The 14,607-nt window shown below is 51.0% G+C and overlaps 2 non-coding genes across 2 annotated transcripts; both read left to right on the plus strand.

Annotated features, from left to right (window-relative positions):
• Positions 1-4,251: 4,251 nt before the first annotated feature.
• On the plus strand, positions 4,252-4,323 carry TRNAP-UGG (transfer RNA proline (anticodon UGG)). The gene has a single exon. It is a non-coding gene; the product is annotated as a tRNA-Pro (tRNA).
• Positions 4,324-6,916: 2,593 nt separating this feature from the next.
• Positions 6,917-6,988, plus strand: TRNAP-UGG (transfer RNA proline (anticodon UGG)). The gene has a single exon. It is a non-coding gene; the product is annotated as a tRNA-Pro (tRNA).
• Positions 6,989-14,607: the final 7,619 nt, after the last annotated feature.

Genomic DNA, 14,607 nt, shown 5'->3' on the forward strand with positions numbered 1-14,607 from the left:
TGTGTTTTTCTCTTCCCCTTCTCATTCTCTTTGATGGCAAATCCTGGAAAGGGTTTGTAAAGTCTGCCAATATTGTTGCTAAAGGCCAGTTTTTCACTGATGGGGGTGATGATATGCAGAACACTAGTCTAGTGTCTTGAAGGGATTAAAAAATTTACTGGAACAGTGTGGACTAATGCATTTCTCTGCAAATTTAAATTAAAAAAATATGTTGTCTTGGTAAAGTCTGACGTCTTAAATTGCTAGTGCCTTTATTTGGCAACAAAATGAACACGACCTTTAATTTTGTTCATTTAGAATAGGCTTTTGTTACCTCTTGTGGCAGTAGACTCCAGGCGTCAAATCATAGACAGTTTGTTTGTCAGGCTTTAGCTTTTAATTTCTTTGGGTACAATGCCAAAAGAGCACTTCCTTATGCCTTTTAGTGGACACTAATGGCTCAGAGTTTTCTCTGGAAAACTTTAAACTGGGAATCATTTGTGATAATTAAATACCTTCTACAATGCAATTCTAAACATGTATCTAATATTTCTAATAACTCTACTAGATATAGTGATGGTTTGGTCCATTAACAACAGCGCAAAATGTCTTCTGTACGTAGAAAATTATCATGTTGGCATAGGAGATCTTAAAGGTTCAAATATTAAAAAAAACAAGAACAAAAAGAGTGTAATCAAGAAATAATATGAAAGGCAAATAATTTAAGCTACAATTTTTCTTTTTATCATGTTTAGTCTAGAAATCAATTTACATAGCTCCTTTGAGAGATTTTATGCTTACTTTCAACTGCAGTCTTTCTGTATAGCATATCCACAGGTAAAGACAAGCTTTTTTGCTCCCTTCTACAAATTATGTTTTCAATACAATTTTTAAAATGTACAAATCCTCATAAATCTAAAAGTAATAGATTGTAATCTCAGGTATAACCCTGCTAACATTAGAGTTAATGCTTTGGAAGTTCTGCCATCAATATAGTTGATCTCTGTGGAACAGAAACTGACAGTTTTTATGGGAGGAAATCAGAGATGACAATGGACATTTCTGATCTGTGTGGGTCAGAGAAGAAGCAACTGGAAGAAGAAGAACAGACTTTCTCTGCAAGTAATGTGTGGCCGTTTCTGGACCACATACTTAGCATGCCTGGAAGCAAGATTCTCAAATACATTGTATAGCTCTGTGTGAAGCAATACAGTTAGGTCTATGTAGAGCTGAGGGTGTCCTAATTAGCACTGCTGGGCATCAGTGCTCATTAGCCTGCTCTTGGCACCATGCAATACAGCTGTACTGCTGTATGTCTGGGCAGTAACATATGCAGAGCCATGTGGCATGCTGCAGAATGCCACTGCCAGGCATGGTAAGCGTTCAGTCCAGAAATGGCTGTATTAAGTTGAAATGAAGTGAAAAACACAGGAAACTAATAAACTTAATGCATATATCAATGCAAATAATGACGACTAGCAACAATTCTAAGGCTGAAAGCAATCAAGTAAAAAAATAATTTCTTTATATATGAAGAGAAAATAATGTATAGTTTTCCAGTAGATGGGCATGATGATCATTAAGAGATATACTATACCCATGTATGATCAAGATATGTATGTTTTCACCACTGAATAACAGCAAACATTTATAAGCGTGTTATGGCTATTGAACTGAATGGTTGTATATGTTTTCTCTGGCATTTCTAAACCAATAATGGTGGATTCTTGGGAAGATATAGAAGAGGGACAGATTACTCCATGCTCAATGTTCTCCTATAGTTTCTATTTCTGCCATTGTTGGAGACAGAATACTGGACTAGATGGACCATTGATCTGACCCAGTGTGGCACTTCTTATATTTTTATGTACATTACAAGATGGTATACATGCATAAATATTCAATTTCAGAATCAAACTTCTAAAGTGTTTCAAGTGAAAGGTAAAAAAAAGAAAAACAAAAAAGGGTAAGACTTCAAACCTATGTTACAGCATGTCTTCCCTTACTTCTTGGGACTTTCTCTCACCACAGTTAAAACAATTCTCTCCCACATGAGACGGGTGAGAGCTACTTTTCCTATATCTTAAGCAGTTATTCTGTTCTTCTGATGCTTCCATTTAATTTTCCCTTCAGAGAGCTCCATGGTGAGGAGTTTCAAAAACAAATCAAAATGATATATGTGAGGAGAAATTGAAATATGGATAATACTAGTACAATACATGGAAACAAAAAGATTTGAAAAAGAAAAGTAGGAAAATGGACAACAGGAGAATATGTAAAATTGACTGAAAAAGAGAAACCAATGTAGTGTTCCAATGAAAAAGCTGAAAGACATGATAATAAAACAAAAATAGGAGTTGCCAATGTGAAAAGAACTGTGGAATAGAATGAATTGGGACAGAGGGGATATAGCGTTAATGAAGATGTATGCAAAATCATTTTCTGACATTTGAATAAATAGCATGATATGCCTCAAAGTAATAGCAGGTAAGGTGGAATACTAAATACACTAGAGGAGTAGGATGGCACGCTCCTTTAAAACAGAAAATATTCTTTCTTAATTTTCTATTTTATACTGTTTCTTTTGTAATTCTTTCCATATATTTTTGCTATGATGTTCTCTCTCAGTGTTCGAACATTAAATGCAAGGTCTGGCCATCAACTTCATTATCCTGAACTACTTCATTACTGCTTACATCTCCTTGTTGCTTCCCACTTCGCTCAGCCCAATCTTAGATTCATAGAATCAGAGTGAATTAGGTCTGGAAGGGACCTCAGGAGATCATCTAGTTCAACGCCCCACTCAAAGCAGCACCATCCCCAAACATATCACCCCAGCCAAGGCTTTGTCAAGCCCAGCTTCAAAAACCACCAAGGATGGAGGTTTTACCACATCTCTAGGTAAACAGTTCCAGAGTTTCACCACCCTCCTATTGAGAAAGTTTATCCCAATATCTTCGAAATTGATCTTCTATTCTGTGTTTCCATATCCTGTATCTTGGTGTCTTTTCACCTGTTACAGTATAGCTACTGTCCAATTCCTGCATGTGCCAAATGACATCATTTTGCACTGAATACATTGCCATAGTATCTAATCCCATTTGCCTCTTATATCCCGCTTCAGAGGCAGGTGGCATCATTGCCCGGTTGTGGCAGGTGCATGGCCCTGAGCAGGGAGGTTTAGTCACCCATTTCCCCAGTCTCCATGCCCCTCAAGCCCATATTGAGCATTGAGCACGGAGTAATCTCTGGGACGACAAATATGAGCCTCGGGTTTGTCAGAAATCAGAGCCTGGTGCTGCCCCAGCCCTCTTGAGAAGGGGCCCTGGTTCTGCCTTGGGTCAGGTGACAACTTGTGCATGGGTGTGGCCGAAGAGCTGGGGGAGCCCTGGTCAAGGAGGCATGTCCTTGAGCGAGGAGTCTTCTGGGCAGAGTTTGGGGAGAGCAGGGGCAGGGGTGTGGAGATGTGTGCGGGGCGGCCCGTGCCAGGAGCTGGAAGCCAGCTGGAGGAGAAAAGTGTGCACTCCGCTGGGCAAGCGAGTGCCAGGGGAGCCAGAAGGAGTCCTTGTTGGGTAGGTTGTTTGGCTGGGCCTGGGGCCAGGTGGCCAGCGCGGCAACGAGAGGGAGGCCAGCTGCCCGGGTGTGGCCTGGGTGGCTCAGTTAGTCGGCGCTTCAGACTTTTAACCTGAGGGTCCAGGCTTCATGTCCCTGCTCAGGCAAAAAAGGTCTTGGTTCTTGTCCCAGGTTTGTCCCGTGGAGGGTGTGGGTCTGGCCCAGTCCCTGGTTCTGAGGCTGGTGTCTGGTTGGGGTTGTGTGTGGCTGCCCTTTTCCTGCTGCTTGGCCTAGAGCCAGCGATTGCAGGAGGAGCAGCCCAGTGCTGCCTTTGTTCTCCCAGCCACGGGAGGCAGGCGAGGAAAAGGCATGAGGTGCTCCTCCATCCAGCGGTCATCGCCAGCCCCTTGGCTGAACGGAAATGAGGGCTTGTGCAGGCAAGGGGCGCTGCCCTGGGCACCCGAAGCCTGGCCTCCGAGTGGATGTCTTTGGGCTAGCGGTGCCTGGCATTTGGCCTCCCCTCCAAGTCCCGGCTGGCGGCCCGGGACGTTCTGGCCTTCCGCCCGAGCGGAAGGGCTGGTCTTCAGAGCTCGCCATGGGGGACGAGCCGGAAAGAAAGACGGCGTGGAAGCCTGGACTCGTCCTTCCGTGGCAAAAGAGGGTCCCGTGCCACAGGCTCCTGAAATGCAGCAGGGCAGCGGAGGGGCTGTACAGGCCCCTGGCTCATTGGTCTAGGGGCATGATTCCTGCTTTGGGTGCAGGAGGTCCTGGGTTCAACTCCCAGATGAGCCCTTGTGTGTGCTGTGTCTGGGTTTGGAGCCTGGTGTGGGGTTTGCCCCTTTTATCCTGCTCCAGAGGCAGGAGGGCCCATTGCCCGGTTGTGGCGGGTGCGTGGCCCTGAGCAGGAAGGTTTAGTCTCCATGGCCCCGCAAGCCCATAGTGTTGTGGGCCGACAAGCACGGGCCTCGGGTTTGTCCGAAATCAGAGCCTGGCGCTGCCCCAGCCCTCTTGAGCAGGGGCCCTGGTTCTGCCTTGGGTCAGATGACCACTTGTGCGTGGGTGTGGCCGAAGAGCTGGGGGAGCCCTGGTCAAGGAGGCATGTCCTTGAGCGAGGAGTCTTCTGGGCAGAGTTTGGGGAGAGCAGGGGCAGGGGTGTGGAGATGTGTGCGGGGCGGCCCGTGCCAGGAGCTGGAAGCCAGCTGGAGGAGAAAAGTGTGCACTCCGCTGGGCAAGCGAGTGCCAGGGGAGCCAGAAGGAGTCCTTGTTGGGTAGGTTGTTTGGCTGGGCCTGGGGCCAGGTGGCCAGCACGGCAACGAGAGGAAGGCCAGCTGCATGGGTGTGGCCTGGGTGGCTCAGTTAGTCAGCGCTTCAGACTTTTAACCTGAGGGTCCAGGCTTCACGTCCCTGCTCAGGCAAAAGAGGTCTTGGTTCTTGTCCCAGGTTTGTCCCGTGGAGGGCATGGGTCTGGCCCAGTCCCTGGTTTTGAGGCTGGTGTCTGGTTGGGGTTGTGTGTGGCTGCCCTTTTCCTGCTGCTTGGCCTAGAGCCAGCGATTGCAGGAGGAGCAGCCCAGTGCTGCCTTTGTTCTCCCAGCCACGGGAGGCAGGTGAGGAAAAGGCATGATGTGCTCCTCCATCCAGCGGTCATCGCCAGCCCCTTGGCTGAATGGAAATGAGGGCTTGTGCAGGCAAGGGGCGCTGCCCTGGGCACCCGAAGCCTGGCCTCCGAGTGGATGTCTTTGGGCTAGCGGTGCCTGGCATTTGGCCTCCCCTCCAAGTCCCGGCTGGCGGCCCGGGACGTTCTGGCCTTCCGCCCGAGCGGAAGGGCTGGTCTTCAGAGCTCGCCATGGGGGACGAGCCGGAAAGGAAAGACGGCGTGGAAGCCTGGACTCGCCGTTCCGTGGCACGAGAGGGTCCCGTGCCACAGGTTCCTGAAATGCAGCAGGGCAGCGGAGGGGCTGGGCGGGCTCCTGCTTTGTTGGTCTAGGGGCATGGTTCCGGCTTTGGGTGCGGGAGGTCCCGTGTTCAACTCCCCGACTAAGCCCTCATGTGTGCTGTGACTGGGTTTGGAGCCTGGTGTGGGGTTTGCCCCTTTTATCCTGCTCCAGAGGCAGGAGGGCCCATTGCCCGGTTGTGGCGGGTGCGTGACCCTGAGCAGGATGGTTTAGTCTCCATGGCCCCGCAAGCCCATAGTGTTGTGGGCCGACAAGCACGGGCCTCGGGTTTGTCAGAAATCAGAGCCTGGCGCTGCCCCAGCCCTCTTGAGCAGGGGCCCTGGTTCTGCCTTGGGTCAGGTGACCACTTGTGCGTGGGTGTGGCCGAAGAGCTGGGGGAGCCCTGGTCAAGGAGGCGTGTCCTTGAGCGAGGAGTCTTCTGGGCAGAGTTTGGGGAGAGCAGGGGCAGGGGTGTGGAGATGTGTGCGGGGCGGCCCGTGCCAGGAGCTGGAAGCCAGCTGGAGGAGAAAAGTGTGCACTCCGCTGGGCAAGCGAGTGCCAGGGGAGCCAGAAGGAGTCCTTGTTGGGTAGGTTGTTTGGCTGGGCCTGGGGCCAGGTGGCCAGCGCGGCAACGAGAGGGAGGCCAGCTGCCCGGGTGTGGCCTGGGTGGCTCAGTTAGTCAGCGCTTCAGACTTTTAATCTGAGGGTCCAGGCTTCAAGTTCTTGCTCAGGCAAGGAAGGTCATGGTTCATGTCCCGTGGAGGGCCTGGGTGTGGGTCTTGCCCAGTCCCTGGTTCTTAGGCTGGTGTAATGAGAAGGAGGTCAGGTCCCCAAGTGTGGTCTGGGTGGTTTAGTGGGCAGAGTTTCTGACTCTTAATCTGAGGGTCTAGGGTTCAAGTCTTTGCTCATGTAGAAGGTGGCTTGGATTTTGTCCCTTGGAGGGCATGGGTCTGGCCCAGTCCCTGGTTCTGAGGCTGGTGTGTGTTTGGGCTTGTGTGTGGCTGCGCTTTTCCTGGTGCTTGGCTTAGAGCCCGCGATTGCAAGAGGAGCAGCCCAGTGCTGCCTTTGTTCTCCCAGCCACGGGAGGCAGGCGAGGAAAAGGCATGAGGTGCTCCTCCATCCAGCGGTCATCGCCAGCCCCTTGGCTGAACGGAAATGAGGGCTTGTGCAGGCAAGGGGCGCTGCCCTGGGCACCCGAAGCCTGGCCTCCGAGTGGATGTCTTTGGGCTAGCGGTGCCTGGCATTTGGCCTCCCCTCCAAGTCCCGGCTGGCGGCCCGGGACGTTCTGGCCTTCCGCCCGAGCGGAAGGGCTGGTCTTCAGAGCTCGCCATGGGGGACGAGCCGGAAAGAAAGACGGCGTGGAAGCCTGGACTCGTCCTTCCGTGGCAAAAGAGGGTCCCGTGCCACAGGCTCCTGAAATGCAGCAGGGCAGCGGAGGGGCTGTACAGGCCCCTGGCTCATTGGTCTAGGGGCATGATTCCTGCTTTGGGTGCAGGAGGTCCTGGGTTCAACTCCCAGATGAGCCCTTGTGTGTGCTGTGTCTGGGTTTGGAGCCTGGTGTGGGGTTTGCCCCTTTTATCCTGCTCCAGAGGCAGGAGGGCCCATTGCCCGGTTGTGGCGGGTGCGTGGCCCTGAGCAGGAAGGTTTAGTCTCCATGGCCCCGCAAGCCCATAGTGTTGTGGGCCGACAAGCACGGGCCTCGGGTTTGTCCGAAATCAGAGCCTGGCGCTGCCCCAGCCCTCTTGAGCAGGGGCCCTGGTTCTGCCTTGGGTCAGATGACCACTTGTGCGTGGGTGTGGCCGAAGAGCTGGGGGAGCCCTGGTCAAGGAGGCATGTCCTTGAGCGAGGAGTCTTCTGGGCAGAGTTTGGGGAGAGCAGGGGCAGGGGTGTGGAGATGTGTGCGGGGCGGCCCGTGCCAGGAGCTGGAAGCCAGCTGGAGGAGAAAAGTGTGCACTCCGCTGGGCAAGCGAGTGCCAGGGGAGCCAGAAGGAGTCCTTGTTGGGTAGGTTGTTTGGCTGGGCCTGGGGCCAGGTGGCCAGCACGGCAACGAGAGGAAGGCCAGCTGCATGGGTGTGGCCTGGGTGGCTCAGTTAGTCAGCGCTTCAGACTTTTAACCTGAGGGTCCAGGCTTCACGTCCCTGCTCAGGCAAAAGAGGTCTTGGTTCTTGTCCCAGGTTTGTCCCGTGGAGGGCATGGGTCTGGCCCAGTCCCTGGTTTTGAGGCTGGTGTCTGGTTGGGGTTGTGTGTGGCTGCCCTTTTCCTGCTGCTTGGCCTAGAGCCAGCGATTGCAGGAGGAGCAGCCCAGTGCTGCCTTTGTTCTCCCAGCCACGGGAGGCAGGTGAGGAAAAGGCATGATGTGCTCCTCCATCCAGCGGTCATCGCCAGCCCCTTGGCTGAATGGAAATGAGGGCTTGTGCAGGCAAGGGGCGCTGCCCTGGGCACCCGAAGCCTGGCCTCCGAGTGGATGTCTTTGGGCTAGCGGTGCCTGGCATTTGGCCTCCCCTCCAAGTCCCGGCTGGCGGCCCGGGACGTTCTGGCCTTCCGCCCGAGCGGAAGGGCTGGTCTTCAGAGCTCGCCATGGGGGACGAGCCGGAAAGGAAAGACGGCGTGGAAGCCTGGACTCGCCGTTCCGTGGCACGAGAGGGTCCCGTGCCACAGGTTCCTGAAATGCAGCAGGGCAGCGGAGGGGCTGGGCGGGCTCCTGCTTTGTTGGTCTAGGGGCATGGTTCCGGCTTTGGGTGCGGGAGGTCCCGTGTTCAACTCCCCGACTAAGCCCTCATGTGTGCTGTGACTGGGTTTGGAGCCTGGTGTGGGGTTTGCCCCTTTTATCCTGCTCCAGAGGCAGGAGGGCCCATTGCCCGGTTGTGGCGGGTGCGTGACCCTGAGCAGGATGGTTTAGTCTCCATGGCCCCGCAAGCCCATAGTGTTGTGGGCCGACAAGCACGGGCCTCGGGTTTGTCAGAAATCAGAGCCTGGCGCTGCCCCAGCCCTCTTGAGCAGGGGCCCTGGTTCTGCCTTGGGTCAGGTGACCACTTGTGCGTGGGTGTGGCCGAAGAGCTGGGGGAGCCCTGGTCAAGGAGGCGTGTCCTTGAGCGAGGAGTCTTCTGGGCAGAGTTTGGGGAGAGCAGGGGCAGGGGTGTGGAGATGTGTGCGGGGCGGCCCGTGCCAGGAGCTGGAAGCCAGCTGGAGGAGAAAAGTGTGCACTCCGCTGGGCAAGCGAGTGCCAGGGGAGCCAGAAGGAGTCCTTGTTGGGTAGGTTGTTTGGCTGGGCCTGGGGCCAGGTGGCCAGCGCGGCAACGAGAGGGAGGCCAGCTGCCCGGGTGTGGCCTGGGTGGCTCAGTTAGTCAGCGCTTCAGACTTTTAATCTGAGGGTCCAGGCTTCAAGTTCTTGCTCAGGCAAGGAAGGTCATGGTTCATGTCCCGTGGAGGGCCTGGGTGTGGGTCTTGCCCAGTCCCTGGTTCTTAGGCTGGTGTAATGAGAAGGAGGTCAGGTCCCCAAGTGTGGTCTGGGTGGTTTAGTGGGCAGAGTTTCTGACTCTTAATCTGAGGGTCTAGGGTTCAAGTCTTTGCTCATGTAGAAGGTGGCTTGGATTTTGTCCCTTGGAGGGCATGGGTCTGGCCCAGTCCCTGGTTCTGAGGCTGGTGTGTGTTTGGGCTTGTGTGTGGCTGCGCTTTTCCTGGTGCTTGGCTTAGAGCCCGCGATTGCAAGAGGAGCAGCCCAGTGCTCCCTTTGTTCTCCCAGCCAGGGGAGGCAGGTGAGGAAAAGGCTCCTCCATCTAGCGGTCATCGCAAGCTCCTTGGCTGATCCGAAATCAGGGAGTGTTGGTGACTAGCACGGTCCTATCTCCGTGAAGCATGGTATGCTTTGTGGCCAGAGTAGGATCTACCGTCCCTCCAATTTTCACCCCTTTGTGAGTTAGCACACCCACATGACCGAGATTTGCTTTCAGGAATTTGAGGTGCAGTTTCACAGAAACCCCTTACCTATCACCTTGGAACTTAGCAGGCTTCATGCTCTCAGCAGCATCCACCTTCTTGAGAAATTTCATGTGAATCAGCCAAAAAAGTGTTAAAGTTATAGATATTTCATTGATTCACCATTATACCCTATGGCCGTATCTTGTCGATCATTATACCCTACGTCCATATCGCCGAATCTTTTCTGAATGTTTTCCAAATCCATTCAGCTGAATCAAATCAGAAAAGTGATTTGGATCTCTTAATCAAATTGGACAAATATGAATCAGATAAATCCAAATCCAAATAAAAAACTTGCCTATTCACACAAGTGTAGAAATAAGCGGGTCTAACTCTGATGAATATGCAGTTGCACAGACCTAGCAATGGCAACACCACCAGGATGTGGTGAGGACAGCAGATGGTAATTTTTTCCCTCTCGAAAAGCCACATATATCCTTCAATAGTACGGTGACATGGCAAGTACAGGTTGCCACAATAATAAGGGTGCCCTGCCTCCAGCCAGAAGTTGACAAGTCCTCAGTAGCGAAGCAGGTTGAAGAAGATGTTAGACTCTCGATGACTGTGAAGGCAAATGAAGGCTGCAGCACAATGAGATCTCCAGTTGCTTTGGGAGTCCTTTATTAAGGTCCTCTTCTGTCAAAAGCTGTGTGAAGGTGATGTGCAGCAGCTTCTCCACAATAAAGGAAGTCAAGCACAGGTGCCCTTCATGCCAGCACACAAACTAATTACCCTATCAGATAGATTTGGTTCCATCAGCACCCAGGGGTGAATTTCATCAGATCCTGATGACTGAAATTCATTTAAATTACCCAGAGGCTCTTTGATATATCTGCTACTTACCATGTGACTCTTCACCGTATTTGCTTATATTAATGTTATTTGTTGTCTTATTGCTGACTTTGTTTTCCATTAATAGCTCACCATTACCATGGAGGAGTGGACACACGATGTCCTTGGCCGATCTTTCAGTCAGACATGTGTATAAAATCTCTTGTTATATTTAGCTATCAGTTGTAACTTTATTTTTTTTAAGTATCTTATTTTTTGTGATTGTCTGAATTTGCTTTTGTATTGGTATTGTTTGGCATATTTCCTTAGTGATATGTTTTCCTTCTATGGTTCATGTTTCTCTCTTGCTTTTGAGGTAGCTACATTGGTATCATGTGGTGGTTCTTCTCTCCCTACCTTAATGTTCTCCCTCAAGACAATATTAGCCTTTTGAACCATTTCATCCTTACATCTGTCTATCATAGTTTCATAGTTTCTAGGGTTGGAAGGGACCTGAGTAGATCATCTAGTCTGACCCCCCACCATGGCAGGAAAGATTACTGGGGTCAAACGACCCCAGCAAGGTGTACATCTAACCTCCTCTTAAAGACCCCCAGGGTCTTCTCTTGGAAGTTGGTTCCAGACCCTAGCTGCCCTGACTGTGAAGTAGCGCCTCCTGATATCTAGCCTAAATCTACCCTCTGCCAGCTTGTGACTGTTATTACTGGTCATTCCTGGCAGTGCTCGGGGGAACAGGGACTTCCCCAATGCCTGCTGATCCCCCCTGACTAGTTTGTAAAAGGCCACTAGATCCCCCCTCAGCCTTCTCTTGTGGAGGCTGAACAGGTTCAGGTCCCGTAGCCTCTCCTCATAGGGCCTGTCCTGCTGCCCCCTGATCATATGAGTGGCCCTCCTCTGGACCCTCTCCATGCTGTCCACATCCCTCTTGAAGTGCAGCACCCAGAACTGGACGCAATACTCCAGCTGCGGCCTGACCAGTGCCGCATAGAGGGGGAGGATCACCTCTTTGGACCTGCTTGAGATGCATCTGTGGATGCATGACAACGTACGGTTGGCCTTCCTGACTTCATCCCCACACTGCCGGCCCATGTTCATCTTGGCATCAATGATGACTCCAAGATCCTTTTCTGCCTCTGTACTGATGAGAAGGGAGTTTCCCAGCCTGTAGGTATGGTGCTGGTTGTTCCTGCCCAGGTGCATCACTTTGCACTTATCAGTGTTGAATCCCATCCTATTCTCATCCGCCCACCCCTGTAACCTGTCTAGGTCCGACTGTAGCCTATTCCTCCCTTCTAGCATGCCCACATCCCCCCACATCTTACTGTCATCAGCACATTTGAACAGGGTGCTTTTTACCCCCTCGTCCAAGTCACTTTTGAAGATGTTGAACAGTGCGGGCCCGAGGACCCAGCCCTGGGGGACCCCACTGCCCACATCCCTCCAGGCTGAAAATGACCCATCCACCACCACTCTCTGGGTGCAGCCCTCCAACCTGTTGGCAACCCAATTGACTGTGTGGGTGTCGACACCACCGTCCCCCAGTTTCTTAATGAGAACAGGGTGAGAGACAGTGGCGAAGGCCTTCCAAAATCCAGGAAGACTATGTCCACTGCTACCCCTGCATCCAATGATTTGGTTATCTGATCATAGAAGGCCACCAGGTTGGTCTGACAGGACCTGCCACTGATGACCCCATGTTGGTTGTCCCTAAGCATGCAGTCCCCTGCTGGCCCCTCATGGATGAGTGCCAGCATAATTTTCTTGAACAGCTTGCCTAGGATTGAGGTAAGACTAACTGGCCTATATTTTCCCGGGTCCTCCTTCTTCCCCTTTTTGGAGATGGGAACCACGTTGGCCCTCTTCCAGTCCTCTGACACCACACCAGAGCACTACAAGTGCTCATAACGCCGTGCCAGGGGTCCTGCAATGACCTCTGCCAATTCCTTTAGTACTCTAAATTAGTACTCTAGGGTGGAGATCGTCCAGACTGGCTGACTTGAATATGTCCAGTCCTTCCAGAAGCTCCCTAACTAGTTCCTCACTAACCCTTGGCCCAGGTATACCTCCCCTGGGGCCTGAGGGGGGCCCAGTGGGGGGTGGCTGTTCCGGTCCCTGCTTAGGAAGATGGAGGCAAAGAAATTGTTAAATATGTTGTCTTTATCATCTGCTGTGATGACCAAGTTTCCTAAGGTGTCCTGCAGGGGCCCCACGTTACCCGGAACCTTCTTTTTACCCCCTATGTATTTAAAGAAGAACTTCTTATTGTCTTTAATCTGGGAAGCTAGTCCCCATTCCATCTCTGCCTTGGCCTTCCTAACTGCCCCCCTTACATCCCCGAGCAACTGCAGTATAGTCATCCCTGGTTATGTCACCTCCTTGAACCTGCTTGAGATGCATCTGTGGATGCATGGCAAGGTATGGTTGGCCTTCCTGACTGCATCTCCACACTGCTGGCCCATGCTCATCTTGGAGTCAACGATGACTCCAAGATCCTTTTCTGCCTCTGTACTGATGAGAAGGGAGTTCCCCAACCTGTAGGTATGGTGCTGGTTCTTACTCCCCAGGTGCATCACCTTGCACTTGTCAGTGTTGAATCCCATCCTATTGTAATTTGCCCACCCCTGTAACCTGTCTAGGTCTGATTGCAGCCTATTCCTCCCTTCTAGCGTATCCACATACCCCCACATCTTAGTGTGATCAGCAAATTTAAACAGGGTGCTTTTTACCCCCTCGTCCAAGTCACTGATGAAGATGTTGAACAGTGCGGGCCCGAGGACCGAGCTCTGCAGAACCCCACTGCCCACATCCCTCCAGGTCAAAAATGACCCATCCACCACCACTCTCTGGGTGAGGTCCTCCAGGCAATTAGTGACCCATTTGACTGTGTAGGTGTCGACACCACAGTCCCCTCATTTTTTTAATGAGAACAGCATGAGAGACAGTGTCGAAGGCCTTCCTAAAGTCCAGAAAGACTACATCCACTGCTACCCCTGCATCTAAGGATTTGGTGATCTGGTCATAGAAGGCCACACCAGGTTGGTCAGACAGGACCTGCCTCTGATGAACCCGTGTTGGTTGCCCCTAAGCATAACCTCCTCCGCTGGCCCCTTTTGGACATGTGCCAGGATAATTCTCTCAAAAAGCTTACCCAGGATCGAGGTAAGACTAACTGGCCTATAGCTTCCTGGGTACTCCTTCCTCCCTTTTTTGAAGATGGGAACCATGTTGGCTCTTTTCCAATCCTCTGGCACTGCACCAGAGCACCATGAGTGTTTGTAAAGCCGTGCCAGGTGTCCCGCAATGACCTCAGCTAATTCAATCAGCACTCTGGGGTGGAGATCGTCCGGACCAGCTGATTTAAATACATCCAGTCCCTCCAGAAGTTCCCTAACTAAATCCTCGCTGACCCTTGGCCTAGGTGCACCTTCCCGGGGCCTGAGGGGGACTGGGTGGCAGGGGCTGATCTGGTCCCTGCTCAGGAAAATAGAGGCAAAGAAGTTGTTAAATAGGGTAGCTTTGTTGTTAGATGTGATGACCAGATTTCCTAGCGTGTCTTGGATTTGGATGCCTGAATCATTAAAATAAAATTAATCCTAAATACCTATATATTTTGGCATTTGATTTTGCCAGCCTGCAAGGGGAAAGTCATGGTTTCCCAGTTTTTTCTCCTTTAACAGGGAAAATCTGTGGTTTTCCATGGGGAATAGAGAACCCTGATCTCTACTAATCACTGTAGAGAAGGATTTCTCACATACAGAAACATAGAAGCGATTTCTTGTCCATGATTACATATTGCATGATAGGTAATGGGGAAAGTCCTTTGCAAATTTAGCTGGATTATATTCACAGTTAGATATCTTTGCTTATGCTGTCTCTTGAATTTCAAGAATGTTGAAAAACAGCTATTGCTTAGCTGTGAGACTTAAAAACTGAGAAACACCAGCTGAATTCTTCTAACAGACACTAAATAATTTGGAAATACTTTTTGGAATAAAGAACTTCAAATACTCCAAGTTCTTTATCTAAGAGCACTTTGTATGCTGCAAAATGAGCAATATTACCTGCTTCCGTTGCTTCTGGTATAGTTTTAATTTTCTTTCAGGAAACTTCAAGAATGCCACATCACACAGTCACACAGGATCAGTCAGTTAAGGCAAATCTTGGCCATTTTCATTCAGCACATCAAAAATTTATTTTCCTGAAAGTAAGGAAGTGTTTTGGGATAGTAAACATACTTAGCATTTTGCTGCTGTTAAAGATATAATATTTCCAAATTCATCTTCGTAGTCCTCCAAAAAGACCTTCAACTTCCATTGACTTCATCTTCTGGATTTGGTGAAGTCCACAAACTTTACCACAACACGCGTGATGTGGG

This window comes from Crocodylus siamensis, chromosome 1 (genome assembly GCF_052110815.1).
Source record: "Crocodylus siamensis isolate JL-2025a chromosome 1, ASM5211081v1, whole genome shotgun sequence".
Lineage (NCBI taxonomy): Eukaryota > Metazoa > Chordata > Crocodylia > Crocodylidae > Crocodylus > Crocodylus siamensis.